The 14,739-nt window shown below is 32.2% G+C and overlaps 1 pseudogene; it reads left to right on the top strand.

Annotated features, from left to right (window-relative positions):
- The first annotated feature begins 13,135 nt into the window (after window positions 1-13,135).
- On the top strand, window positions 13,136-14,027 carry LOC149572001 (binding partner of ACD11 1 pseudogene; annotated as a pseudogene).
- The last annotated feature ends 712 nt before the right edge of the window (window positions 14,028-14,739 follow it).

The following is a 14,739-nucleotide window of genomic DNA, read 5'->3' as shown; positions in this document are numbered from 1 at the left end:
TAAATGTATTAAAATTTAAAGTAATCATATGATTGAAATTGAAAGTTATTGCTCTTTAAATTTAAATGGAATGCAACAAGTAGTAACATTAGAAAAATAGGATTTTCAATGAATTCATTGTTCTCTTGTTACTAGTGGGCTTATGATCTTCATTATTTTGGTAGTCCTTGCTATATTTCATTTAAAATTGAAGACGATAATTTTTAATTATCATTTTTTAATACATCCTAATGTAATAAGGCTAACATTTAATAAACTTGAAAGCATTTCACTGAAGATGATAAACATTTTTCAACTATAGCATGTGACAGTTTGAGTGGTTTTAAGGCAGTGGATAGGAGGAATAGTTGGGAGGCATTTAAGCTACTCCTATCAGATGATACACATCATCAACCTATTGTATCAGTCAATTCAAACTTTTCCAAATTATCAGATGATACACATCATCAGCCTATTATACTAGTCAATTCAAACTTTTCCAAATTATCAGACACTATAAATTTAATTGTAAGTGTGGAGGAAATAGGGGTTGGAATTGCATTACATGCTCAGGGATGTATCTTTACACCATTTATGCAGCTATTTGGTGGAGCTCATGAATGGTGAGATTAGTTTAGTTAGTAAGTCAAGTGTTGGAAGCACTTCCACTTTCACTGCCACACTTTTAAGGGTATGAGAACTGTGGTGGTGGATGGAATATTTGTGCATAAAATATAATGTATAGAGGCTTGGTGTGCAAGTTGCAATAATTGATTATAACACATGAGCATCAATAAAACTACTAGCAAGATAAAATGGTGATATCAATGGTAGGTAAATAGTCACGAGCCCCATTATGAAGCATGTTATTGTACTTTCTCAATGCAAAGATGTATAATAATTGCGCTTTCTTACATTTAAAATAATATAATCTGCATTTCAAGTTTGATTGTGTATAGCAGATATGATCAAGAGTTTTTGTTCATAAAGTAGGTGTGAAATTGAAATTTAATGCTCTTTTTATTTAATTGGAATGTAACAAGGACTAATATCAAAATAAAAAAATCACACACCATCATTGTATATGCATACATCAATTTAATCATATAAAGAACATCGCCTTCTAATAAATCATTTATTCTCAGGATCTATAATCTTCCCACATCCTACTTGCTATACCTTCTCAAAATTGGGCCCACTCATTTCTATCCTCTTGAGAAAACCCATATGTCTTAAGCGGTGGTACCTCTATCTCATTGTGATCATCTTCCTCTTCAATAGCTACTTCCAATGGAAGGCCATCCACTATCGTAATGAAATTGTGAAGTATGCAACATGCTAAAACAATATAGGATTGTGTCATGATATCATAAGACATTGCATTTCTTAAGATTAGAAAAAATTACTTTAGAATACCAAATGTATGTTTTGCTGCATTTCTAAGAGAGGAATTTTAATGGTTGAACAACTCGTGCAGAGTTTATTGGGTTATCTTGACTACTCTTTCAAGTGGTAGCATGTACACCAATAAGGAGCAATAAATCTAGTGCATTTGGATATCCAACATCCACTAGAAAATATTTTCCTACATAAAGAAAGTATGTTGTCAATACTTAAAACATTTAGCATACCCTTGAGTATATTAAAATGTGATTTGGCTTACCATGGGGAACTATAAGTGGATCTGATCTGGATAGAGCAAAGCCTAGAACATGGCTATCTATAGTAAATCCTTCCCAACCAACAAGGAAATACTAAAACTTACAATCAAAGGAGGAGACACCCATAACATTTTGCGATAGGTTTCCTTTTCTATCATGATATTTACTCTGTATGTCATCATCGATTCGCACTAGAATATGGGTTCTATCAATAGCTCCAATGCAATCCTATGGGATATGATACACTGATCAAATGTATGCTCGAGTAATAATAAGATAAGGACAACAATCCAAACAATAAACTTGTAACAATGCATGATTTATCTTGAAGAATGGTTCAAAACAATCCTTCCCACTAATTTTGAGAGGAGTGTTTGGACCAAGTGGTATAAAGTAATCCCTATAAAGGGTTGAGATAGCTATCAACACCTTGTGGAAGTACCAAGTAACTATCTCTCTTGAGTGCCCAAAGTTATGGGTAATCTTGTGGTTCCTTAGATTATTCCCAAGGGTGTGGAGGAACATCACTAGTTGTTCCTCTAACTTCAAGTGGATCATATCTCTCAAGCTTCCTTTCAGCCTGAGAATATGAGCTAGAGAAAAGAAGGTTGCCCTACTCATCTAAATCTAATCATGACAATCCACCTCATTGGAATGAATAATGTCTCTAGAAAAGGAATTTCCTTTTCTTATTCGTTTACCCATTTGACTATCTTCTTAGGCTACCAGTACTTTGGCTATGCCAGAAAAAAACAACAAGGATTGTGAGAATGCGGGTGTATGTGGTCTTCCTAACTATGCATCCTTGAACCTCTATATTGTCCATAGGATCCATCAGTGACCTGAAATGTGGACAAATTATACACTATCAATTATGAGATATCAACTATCACCTATCAAGATACAACGTGATTATTTGCTAGCCACATTGCATTAAGAAGTCAATTATTTATTCAAATACAACAAGGAGTACCAACTACCAAGGATCATAAGCCCATAATGAACGAATTAGAATAATGTGTCATTCTACTCCATGTAATCTGTCTACCAATGAAAGCATAATACTAATTTCATTTTTCTATATGTACATAGACACACGTATGTATGTACACACACATGTATGTATGCACTTATGTACACACACAAATGTATGTATGTATGTACGTACGTACACACACATGTATGTATATATGCACACACACACACATATATGTATGTATGTATGTACACACACATGCATGTACATATGTACACATACATGTATGTATGTATGTATGAATTTGGGTTTTTATGAATGTGTTTTCATAAACCATCGGGTCCGTCAAAACTGAGGCTCATCTTTTAGAAGATAAAAAGGAGCATTGCTAGCATGTGGGAATCGGTTTTCTTTTTGCATTTATGTATACATAGTTTATGACCTCATAAACTATGTATAATTCATGTATATATAGTTTAGTTGCTCATTTCATTGGCATGATTTGCATTGATCTTATTACTGAGCACATGTTTACTATTTTCCCAAGCAGATTTGAAACAAATTGTTACAACATATATTGATTGTTTGTTAAGTAGATAGAAAATAGAAATACAACCATTATAAACTATGTATAGATAAAAGCTATGATTGTCATTAATATAGGCTGGATTTAGCATCCGCCCTTTAATAATGCAAAATTAAAACATGTGAATAGAGTCATGGGCATAAACACTTTAGTTAGGTACATCCATACATAGTTTATGAGTAGGATATGTTTAATGAAATTACAATGATCTATACATAGTTTATGACTTGGCTATGTTTAATGGAATCACAATGATCTATACATAGTTTATGACCTCATAAAATGTGTGCACGAACTATGTATAGATCAAAACCAAGATTGGCATTGATCTATACATAGTTTGCGACCTCATAAACTATGTATAGATAAAAGCCCTGATTACCATTGATCTATCATAGTTGATCCAAAAATATTTTACAACTTGGCTCTATTTAATGGTATTGCATTGATCTCTCACAACACTATACTAGAACTCATTACTGGCAAGAAAGTGTTACATAGTTTACTTGTTCATTTCATTGCCATTGGTGTGATTGACATCTAAAGTAATTCCAGTTTATGAGTTTCCTATGTTGAATGGTTTTGCATGGATCTATACATACTTGATATATCAATAGTTTAGTTGTTCATTTTATTGGCATGATTTGCTTTGATTAATGGTATTACATTGATCTCTTACAACACTATACTAGAACTCATTTATAAGCGTATATTGTCTATTTTTCTAAATAGATCCAAAACAAAATGTTACAACATATATTGATTGTTTTGCTAAGAAGATAGAAGATAGAAACATAAAAATGATATAAACTATGTAATTAGATAATAAGAGTTAATGACATGAGCACATACTGCAAGTCATTGTTGAGCACATATTGACTATTTTGCTAAGCAATCTAGCAAAAAACTATGATATATCTATGTAAAGAAAAAACCCAAAATACAAAGATGGGTGGGAGAATAGAACCATATGCATAGAGATTGGTGGGAGAAGAAGCTCCATAGCCATTAGCCAAGGTAGAGAAAAATGGCCCAAAAACTCCAAACTCTTTGGCATCTGTAGAAACCCCCAAAACTCCAAAGTTTTTGGTGTCCATAGAAACCCCCAAAACTCCAAACTCGTTGTCATCAACAGAAACCCCAACCTCACCCAAGAACACTAGAAACCCAAGTCATAGTAGGAAAAATGGCTCACGGGTTCGTTACAATTTCAAAGCCTATGAGCCAGACAAATTAATTCCAACTGAAGCTTGTGGAAAATGGCGTGCCCTCGTCTTCCCAAATGCCTCTATCATCTTCCAAAACATTGATATGGATTTTGCAGACCTAACAGTTTGATTAAAATGCCTTCATAAAAATCCATAATCCAGTTTTTATTTTGAATTCCACCTATTTCTTGGAAGAAACTTCTTCCATTTTTGCTCCAAAATTGGAAGAATAAATTGAAAATTGGGTTCTACATTTGGTGAACCAAACACCCCCATTTTGCTGCATAACCAGGTAAAAACCCTATTCCACCCCTCATATTCTCGTAACCAAATGGAGCTCTATAGCTTTGGTGGGATGGAAGTCCTGGCCAACATTCATTTGATAGATTAGAAAAAGTGATTTCACAAGACATTATTTTTCATGTAGTATGGATTTCAAATCATCAGCAGAACACTTCAATGGAAATTGCTATGACATGGACATCTCTCACCCAAGCCCAAGACATAAATAATTTTTCGTATTTTCCATTTATGATGGTTGAAAAACTAAAATTTCTTCGATGGTTGTCCAACCTTATCCTAGATTTCCAACCATCGATTTTCAAAATCAGCTCCTTCACTTCATATTGGGAATGCCTATGGCATAACCAGAGCTTCAATACCTGGTACATAGCAATGTGAAAATTGAAATACAATCCACCATTTTTAAAACTTTCCTACAATGGTGGTGTTGTATCTTCAACCACCACATGTATTGTCCCTTTTTATTCACAAACTTTCTTCTCCACTCTCACATCTCATTATTGAATATTAATCATGGACATTTTTTTTCCTTATTCTTATCATAGGTGTATTAACTCTAAAAAATACAAAACCCCACGAAAAATAGGCTTTTCCAATAGGAAGTTTGGAATTCACATTTAATAAATAGAGTTTTTTAATCTTAGCACTCAAACCTTGGAATATCGTTCATGCTTCTTGAGAACAAATAAATAGAAGGGGGCATAGAAAAACATTAGTTCCCTACCTTTTAAAGGCAGGGAAAAAGAAATTAAGTACAAATATATTAATAAAATTAATTTTTTTTATTTTAACCGACAATTATGCTGGCATCAAAACCACAATTTTCTAATTAAATATAAAATTTAGGTACATTTTTAAAATGTTTTTTTTATTTAATTTTTTAAAATTATAAAAAGTGGTTTTGAAGTCAGCATAGACATTGGCACTTTAAGTGTCCACTACAAGATGAAATGCGAAAGATATCAATTTAAAGTTTACACTACCCTGTCCATCTCTATGTAGTTTCGAGATATTTAAATGAACTAATAATAAATAGTTCATGATTTTTTTGGCTTATAATGAAATATTCATTTGTCCACTCCAATATTGACCCCAATAGTTATGGATTACATTTAAACAATAAAATTGTATTTCAATTCACCAACTATTTAGACCCTAATTTAAATAGATATATACCCCTATTTATTATTATTTTTATAATATCACTATTTATTAATATATATCTCTAAAACAAAGATATTTTTTTTCTAATCTGTCATTTTACTCTCTTTATAATTACATATTAAAACTAAATATACTAGCAGTTACATGTTTATGTACGTGCAATGATTAGATAGGAGTGATTTGTGTAATTGAATGAAAGGAAAAGAAGAAGTGCTATAGTTAATTTTAGAGTTATAATTAGAATAGGTTTTCAATTAACATTAGGTTTAATTAGGGTTTGAATTAAGTTTGAGGTTAGATTTCAAGTTGGATAAGAATAGATTTAGGATTATGATTCAAATATATCTTACATTTTTAATATAATTTAGGTTTAAGCTATGGTACACAAAAATTTCTCTTAAATTAATTATATGGTGTAAGAATAGGTTAATTTATTTAGATTTTAAATAGATTAGGATTCAATTTGGTTTTGTTTAAGTATTAGAGTTGGTTCAAAGTGTAATTTATTGCCTAGGATTTTGAAAGGTATTGAAACCTCAAATTTTTTAGGGTAAGGGTTCAATTTCTACTTATGATTTAATAAAGATTAATGTTAAGTTAATGGTTAATTTATTAAGATAAATGGATTTATATTTTTAGAAGGTGAATACAATTTTCAATCTGTACACAAAATTGAATTGAGTTAGGATTCACATTATGGTTAAGGTTTAAGTCATAGTTAAGGTCACACTATAGTTACATTATGATTAAAGTTTAGATTAAGGTTTAGCCTAGAGTTAAGGGTCTAGAGAAATGATTAAGGTTAGAATTGGAATTATGGTTATAGTTAGGATTGGGATTATGGTTATAGTTAGGATTTACATAATGGATAACTCTAAGAGTTGTGAGAATATAATGACTCTAGAATACATTATTATAATATGGGTAAATAGATGCTTATACTATGTATTATGTTGCCATTACAATAAATATTTATATTTTAAATGAATAAATAATTTTTCTAATTATGAAAATAAAAAAGTAGAAATTTATTTATATATATGAAAAACATTTCTAAAATTTAAATTTTTTTATGTAAAAAAATTTCAAATCATAAAATTAAACTATAAATTCAAAACTAAAATCTAGATAGAAATAAAATGTTTCTATATTTATCGAAGATATGTAAAGAATACATTTTTTCATTCATTTCAATTGTTATCTCAATAATTACTAAATTAAAACATAAAAATCTAAATAAAATGTATAATGTATAGTTTACTTGTCTTTTCCTTTAAATCATTTCAACTTTTAAAATCATACAAAATTCTATTTCTAATTTTTAAAAATGAATCACCATAATTTTAAAACTAAAAGACTAAAATCTAGACTTAAATATAAATGTTCTATATTTATCTAGAAATGTAAGAAGTATTTTTGTTCTATTTTATGTTTTTGCATGCAAATAATTTCAAATTGTAATTGAGATGAAAATAATCTTTCTATATTTTTACTATAAACAACATTTCTATTAGAAAATTAAAAAAATTGTAGAAATTAATCTGTATATATAAAAAACTTTTCTAAATTTTAAATTTTTTTTATGTAAAAAATAATACAAATGATAAAATTAAACTATAAATTTAAAACTAAAATTTAGATACAAAGGAAGTGTTATATATATATATATATATATATATATATATATATATAGAGAGAGAGAGAGAGAGAGAGAGAGAGAGAGAGAGAGAGAGAGAGAGATCATCAGTAAACTTATGGATGTCTGTGCTGATAGTTGTACCAATCCTTCTAAATGTTCTATTCAGAGAGGCTTTGGCTCAATAGTGGAGAATAATGTAGAGTATGGGAGATTGATTGATGCCCCTTTTTCACATAAAGATCTAGATGACCAGCAGACTAGTAATCATATAGCGGAAGAGGTTTCAGATCAATCTCTAATTGAGATAGATCAAGACAGTGTTAAGAGGTTCATTTACAAGTTATTTTTATCCATATCTTGATGGATTTTAGAAGTGATTTCAAAAGGCAATAAACCCCAATTATTACTCACTTATTCAAATATGACGGGAAACAAGGATCAAGAATCACCCCCGATACAGTCCCATGAGTTGGATAAGCTTAACAATTGGGAAGACATGCTTACTATTCTTCAGCATAAAGCCAAATATTCTAAACCTTCTGAGGCAGAGCTCAAATTTGTGGCTTCCCATCTCTCAATATCAATGGCTAAGAAAATTATTGATGAAATTGTTGTTCAAGAAGAGGAAAACGAGTGTGAAGATCCAAGGGAAACATATATTCAAACTATGGACAATATTGCAAAGAATTCAACTACTGATAGGGATCTCTCGGTTTTACTTTCAGATTCTTTCATTTTTGATTTGACTACATCCCCTCAATTGGTGGATATTCCAAAGGTTGTGCATGATTTTGATCTGAATAATACAACTGATCCAGTTCTCCAGGATAATTTAGCATTTATAGCTGAACCAATTATTGCCTCTGCAATTGGTTGGCCTTAGCTGATTATTCATTTAGAGAACCCAACTATTCTAGTGAATATAAAGCAAGATTCACACATTATCCCTGATCAAGAAGAACATACATCTCATAATGGTGAATGCAATAATGACAAGATGGTTTTTGACTATTCTAAAACCCTTTCTATTGCTCAAAGTCCTATGGTAGAGTTAGAAGTAAAGAAAACACCCAAGAAAAGAGGAAGAAAACCTAAGTCTTCTAAGACAAGACAAGAAATTGAGGCTAGTTTACAATCAACTCTTGGTGATACTTTTACCTCACACAAAAGAAGCTTGAGGAGAACAATGTGTTCTCCTCGACCTCAATGAAGATTCTTACCTAGAATGTTAGAGGCATCAACACCTCTGACAAACAACATCGAGTCAAACAACAACTTGATTCTTTGTCTGCAGATATTATTCTTTTACAAGAAACAAAGCTATTAGCTAATACATATAATAAGACAGTTAGCAATTGGTCATCTTGGAATTCAGCTCATTCTCTAGGTATAGGAGCATTAGGGGGGCTCACAACACTTTGGAACCCAAAAACAATATCTGGTAACTCTATTAAACATGGAAATAATTGGCAACTGCTGCATTTCAAACATTTTGATCTATCCTTTCAGATTATTAATAGTTATGGTCCCTCTTCTACATAAGAAAAAAGAGTGTTATGGGAACATGTGTCTTAGATCATACAAGATCATGCTGAGGAGAATTTCATATTAGCAAGTGATTTTAATGCCATTGTCAGTCATGAGGAAAAGAAAGGAGGAATATGTCCACGACCTAGAGCTATAGTAGATTTCTAGAATTTCATATCTGACAACCAGCTAATTGACATTATTCCTTCACAAGGTAAATTTACATGGACAATTCCTAGATAGGGTTTTTTACAAATTGCTAAGAGGCTAGATAGATTCCCTATCTCCAAATTTTGGAAATTATTACAATTTATGGCCTCTACCGAAGTTCTTCCCTTTTCAAATTCTGATCATTACCTAGTGGTGCTTAATATTTCTGTCCCTTCCTTAGTTATACGACATAAATTTGCTTTTACTTTTCAGCATATGTGGTTTAGACATCCACACTTCCTCCCATTATTGAAACAATGGTGGATTTATGCTCCGTATGTGGAGGGTAATAGAATGTTTCAATTCTATAAAAAAACTTCAATTCTTGAAATCTCAAATTATATTATGGAATAAGCATGTGTTCAAAAATGTTTTTTTTGAAAAGGGACAAGTGGTTAAGAATTTAGAGGATGTTCATTCTCACATTATCCTTAATAGTTTGACTCAGGATCTGTATGTTAAACGAAAAGTATTACAGGCTAAATGGGAGGAGCTTTGTGGTAGAGAAGAAGCTTATTGGAGGCAAAAATCTTGAGAATCATGGCTTCAAGAGGGAGATAAAAATGCTAAGTTTTTCCACATGTCAGTCAAATAGAGGAGAGCATCAAACACTATTTTTCAAATTGGAAGCTCATATTCAAATGATATTTTGTCAAGTGCATCAAGCATCCAGAATGAGGGTGTTAAATTTTTCAAAAATCTACTAGTCCCAGCTCCAAATGATCAGCTTCATGCTTAAGAATTTCAATTGTACCAATATAGCCTTGATTCCTCAATCTTTATCTCCAAGGACTTTTGCAGATTTCAGACCAATTTCCTTATGCAACACCATATATAAGATATTTACCAAGGTTATATATTTAAGATTATAGAAGTTTCTCAAAAAAATTATCTCTCCTCAGCAAGGTGGCTTTGTCCCTAGGATTGAGACCATGGAAGGAGCTCTTGTTGCACATGAAACATTGCATTCTATTAATTCTCACCAAATTCCATCATTCGTTATCAAATTGGATATAGTTAAAGCGTATGATAAGGTCAATTGGAATTTCCTGTTTAAGGTTCTTCTCAAGTTTGGTTTCTCTCCTAAGTGGTGTAAATGGGTTAAGGCTTGTATTTCTGGAGCATTTTTTTTAGTCATGATCAATGGGGTTTCTTCGGGTTTTTTTCCCTCTTCCCAAGGTGTAGGGCAGGGTGACCCACTATCTCCCTCATTGTTTATTATTATGTCAGAGGCCTTTAGCAGATTGATTACTTCTAGACACATGAATGGATGTTGGAAAGGAATTCAATTGCCTAGATCTACAATATCCATCACACACTCTTTATTTGTAGATGATACCCTATTATTTGGGTTTGCTTCTCTTTAGGAAGCTAGATCAATTAAGAAAGTCCTTGATCATTATACTATCATTTCAAGTCAGCAAATCAGTATTCCTAAATCAAAATTTTACATCTTCTTCACCACTAAAATTCTTTCAGACAAGATCGCTAACATTTTGGGCTTCCAACAACAATTGTTACCGTCAACATATTTAGGACTCCCCTTTTTTATGGGACCTAACAAGGTTGTATATTGGAAATCAATCATTGATAGAATAAAAAGTAGGGTTTCAACATGGAAAGTAAGATGGCTTTTCCTCTTGGGTAAAATTTTACTCATTAGATCTATTCTCTCAACTATACCAAATTATTTCATCTTTGTGTTGCAGGCTCCCTTTTCAGTGTTTAAATAGATTAGACAAATAATTACTAAATTCTTGTGGTATGGAAATATGTCTGGACATAGAAAAATCCTGTTAATTTCATTGGAGGATATGATGCATGACAAAAATTGTGGTTGTGTGGGTCTCCATAACTTGGCAATTAGAAATCAAGCTTATGGTGGAAAGCTGATTTGGCAAATGATCCACAAACCAAATAGTTTATGGTGTCAGATTATGAAATCTAAATATCTCAACTCCTTAGATCCTCTTCGAATCTTAATTGCTTTAAACTTACCTCATGGCTCTGAAATATGGAAGTTTATGACTACCTCTAGACATGTGATACTTGACTATGTTTCTTGGGAAATTGATAATGGAGTTCGAGCATTATTTTGGGAGGATTCATGGAATGGCCTTCCTCCTTTGGCTGCCAGACAAGATTTTTTAGTTTTCATTTAGATATTTAAAGACAACTGGGGAGATAGAGTTGTGGATTATGTGTCGCAAGTGGATCCTCTCTCTAACAAGGTCAATTGGAAAGATCCTTCTAATTTGCCTATACCAGATCATATTACTATTTTATTCAATTAGGTTATTAGTGATAGGGATGTGTTCTTTCTTGAACAAGAAGACATGATTTTTTGGGCCCCTACTATTAATGGATGCTATTCAATCAAAGATGGCTATTTGGCTCTTAGTAGTTTAGAGAATAATTTGATTAAGAAAAGGGCATATTTTTTGTTGTTGGAATGATTGTACATTTCCTAAAGTAGGCTGCTTCTCTTGGGTAGCACTTCGAAAAAGGTCATTAACAAGTGATAGGTTAGAAAGATTCAATATTTCCGAAATATTTAAATGCCTTCTATGTGGGTAGTTTTTTGAAAATGTTGATCATGTTTTTCTTTAGTCTGCATTTGCCCAAGATTGTTGGTTGTTTCTTCTTAGCAAACTTAGCTTTTCAATGCCGCTACCAAACTGCATGTGGGATTTATTTGAAGCTTGGTTAGTGTTACATGCAAAATCTCTTTTAGCACCCATCTAGAAATGTTCCCCATCCTTGGTTGTTTGGGCTTTGTGGTGGGAAAGGAACAAGCATATCTTCAAGCAGGAGCGCAGTCTATAGTTAGTGTTGTCACTGACATAATTGAAAAATCAATTTTTGAATTGGTTATAACTAATATTAGGAAGAGGTCATCACCAATTGTTTTCTCCAATTGGGATAATCAAATTCTCAAAGACTGGAAGTTTATATCTATCCCAAATATTTTAAGCCTCACAAATACATTGAAGAAAGATAGATTGAATGTGATATGGCATCCTCCAGAAGAAGGTGTTGTTGAGCTAAATTTTGATGGTGCATCTCATGGCAATCCAGGGATGTCTGGTATAGGTGTGTGTTTACGTAATCATTTGGGCATAGCTCTTTATATAAAATCTTCACATATTCCATGGGGTACTAGTAATAATGCTAAAGTTTTGGCTTTGCTCCTTAGTCTTGTTTCAGCATTATCTATGAAGATACCTTCACTCCAAGTGGAAGGGGACTCTCTTATTATTATGCAGGCCTATATTAATAGACAAATTCAATGTAGAAGTCTGGCATACAAGCTAAAACAAGCTTGGTACCTAATCGATGCTTTTGAAAATTGCATCCTCAATCATACTTATCATGAAGGTAACCAATTGGCTAACTACCTCTCAAATTTAGGATGTTATGGTAAAGAACTAGACTATTGGGATCCAACTACACTAGTAGAGCTATACCCAAATTTATTGGATATCATTTACAAGAAATCAAGTTTATCATGATTTATCATATGGCACTCTCCAGGGTAACAGGGCCAGTCATCATTTTCAATAGGAAGTAGATTATGGCACAAATTTCTTGACACAATCAATTGGTATGCCAGTAGATGAAGATGCTGGTAGTGATTTTGAACCAGCTGGAGATGCTCTAGAAGATGAGGCTATTGTCGAGGATGGGGTTGAAAATCATATTGTAGCAGATTGATTCTTTTCAGTATAATTGATACTTTTGGCATAATCATTCTCTAATTACCTGCTTTGCAATCAAGAGGCGACTCCACAAAGAATATACACATTCATAAAGAATCAAAGATTCCTTCTAAAACTATGCCTACGCAGCACCAAATCCATTTGATTTATGTTTCCTACTGGAATGACAACAAATATTGTGAGAGTCTCCAATGTGTGAAAAAGGGCAACCAAACGGGTCATCCAGGATTTCTTCTCATTCTCAGGAGACATAGATCATATCCAGCTGCAAGATGATGGTGAGCATTCTCAAGTGATCCTCAGGCTCTAGAAACTGCACTACTTCTATCGGGAGTGACAATTGTAGATTAGTTTGTCAACATCTTGCTTGTTGAACATTACTCTCCACATGCAGAGACTTATGATAATCAACCCACATCTTATGTGCCAAAGGAAGGAACTCCTATGACTAGAGGTGGTGCACCTATGAATAAGGCTCAGGATGTTGTGACAACCATGCTTGCAAAATATTTTGTTCTCGAAAAGGATACTATGGGCAAAGCCAAGGCATTTGATGACAAGCATCTTTTAACAACAAATGCATCTGCTAAGGTAACTTCATTGGACAAGAAAATTGGTTTCAATGAAAAGATCAGTGCTGGCTTTGATGTTATAAATGAGAAAGTAAGGTCAGTGGATCAAAAATTTCAAGTTTCAGTGAAAACTAAATCAACATTTGCTACAACAGAACAGAAAGTTAATAGTGCAGGCTCTGCTTTTATGAAGAACAAGTTTTTCTTACTGGAGCATCATGGGTGACTAGTGCATTTAGCAAGGTTGCAAAGGTTGTTGAGGATGTTGATACTAAAACTAAAGAGAAGGTTCAGATGGCTAAGGGACAAAGTAATGATCAAAATCTAGCATCAAGGGGAGATCTATCCCATGATTTTGCACAAGTTCATCTAAATGAACCTGCAAATGCATATGAGCCACTTAGCTCAGCTAAAAACTCAGCAAATTATTGTAGCTTACCACGATATGATAGTGGATCATTTTCTTCTCACAAGCTTTTGTAGTTGTCAGGGTAGTCTTCTTGTGCTAGGGGGATTGATGTCGATGGTGGCAGAGAGGAAAGCATTAGCATTAGAAAATCAACAAGCTCCAGTTGGAAAGGCGAAGAAAATGCTCAAAATGTCAAGGTTTTTGGCTGGCTGAATGATTCAGGAGTTAGAGGCCTTATGATGAGTTTTTGTATGGAATCTCCTGGAATTTTTGTATTTGGTAACAATTTCGAGTTTTCTTTCAGGTTCTTTCCCGAATGAACCCTTGAACCTATTTTTATTATAATAATATATATAGTGGCTCTGTCCATTTTATAGATTTAGAAAAAAAAAAGATATATAAACTAATTTTTTTTTGCATATATTTTAATAATTGCTAAATTTTTAAAATAGAAATAAATATGCACAAACCATATATTTTAAATTACTTAATTTTAAAACTAAAAATCTAGACTTAGTCTAAACTTTCTATATTTTTCTAAAAATGCAAGTATTTCTATTCTATTTTATGTTTTGCATGTATATCATTAAAAATTATAATTTCTATGAAAACAATCTTTCTATATTTTTCCTATAAACAACATTTCTATTATATAATAAAATCAAGATATAAATGCTATCCTTTTATTTTGTTTTAGAAATATTACATTCTATTATCTTTTTACATTTCAAATTCTAATTTAAGACTATTTTTTTTTTAAATTTTGAGACAAAGCAATAAGTAGTT

Source organism: Cupressus sempervirens, chromosome 2, assembly GCF_028749045.1.
Source record: "Cupressus sempervirens isolate cs-2001-9-10 chromosome 2, ASM2874904v1, whole genome shotgun sequence".
NCBI classification, from domain to species: Eukaryota; Viridiplantae; Streptophyta; class Pinopsida; order Cupressales; family Cupressaceae; genus Cupressus; species Cupressus sempervirens.
The sequence above is the reverse complement of the archived record's forward strand: the minus strand, read 5'-3'. Positions and strand labels throughout refer to the sequence as shown.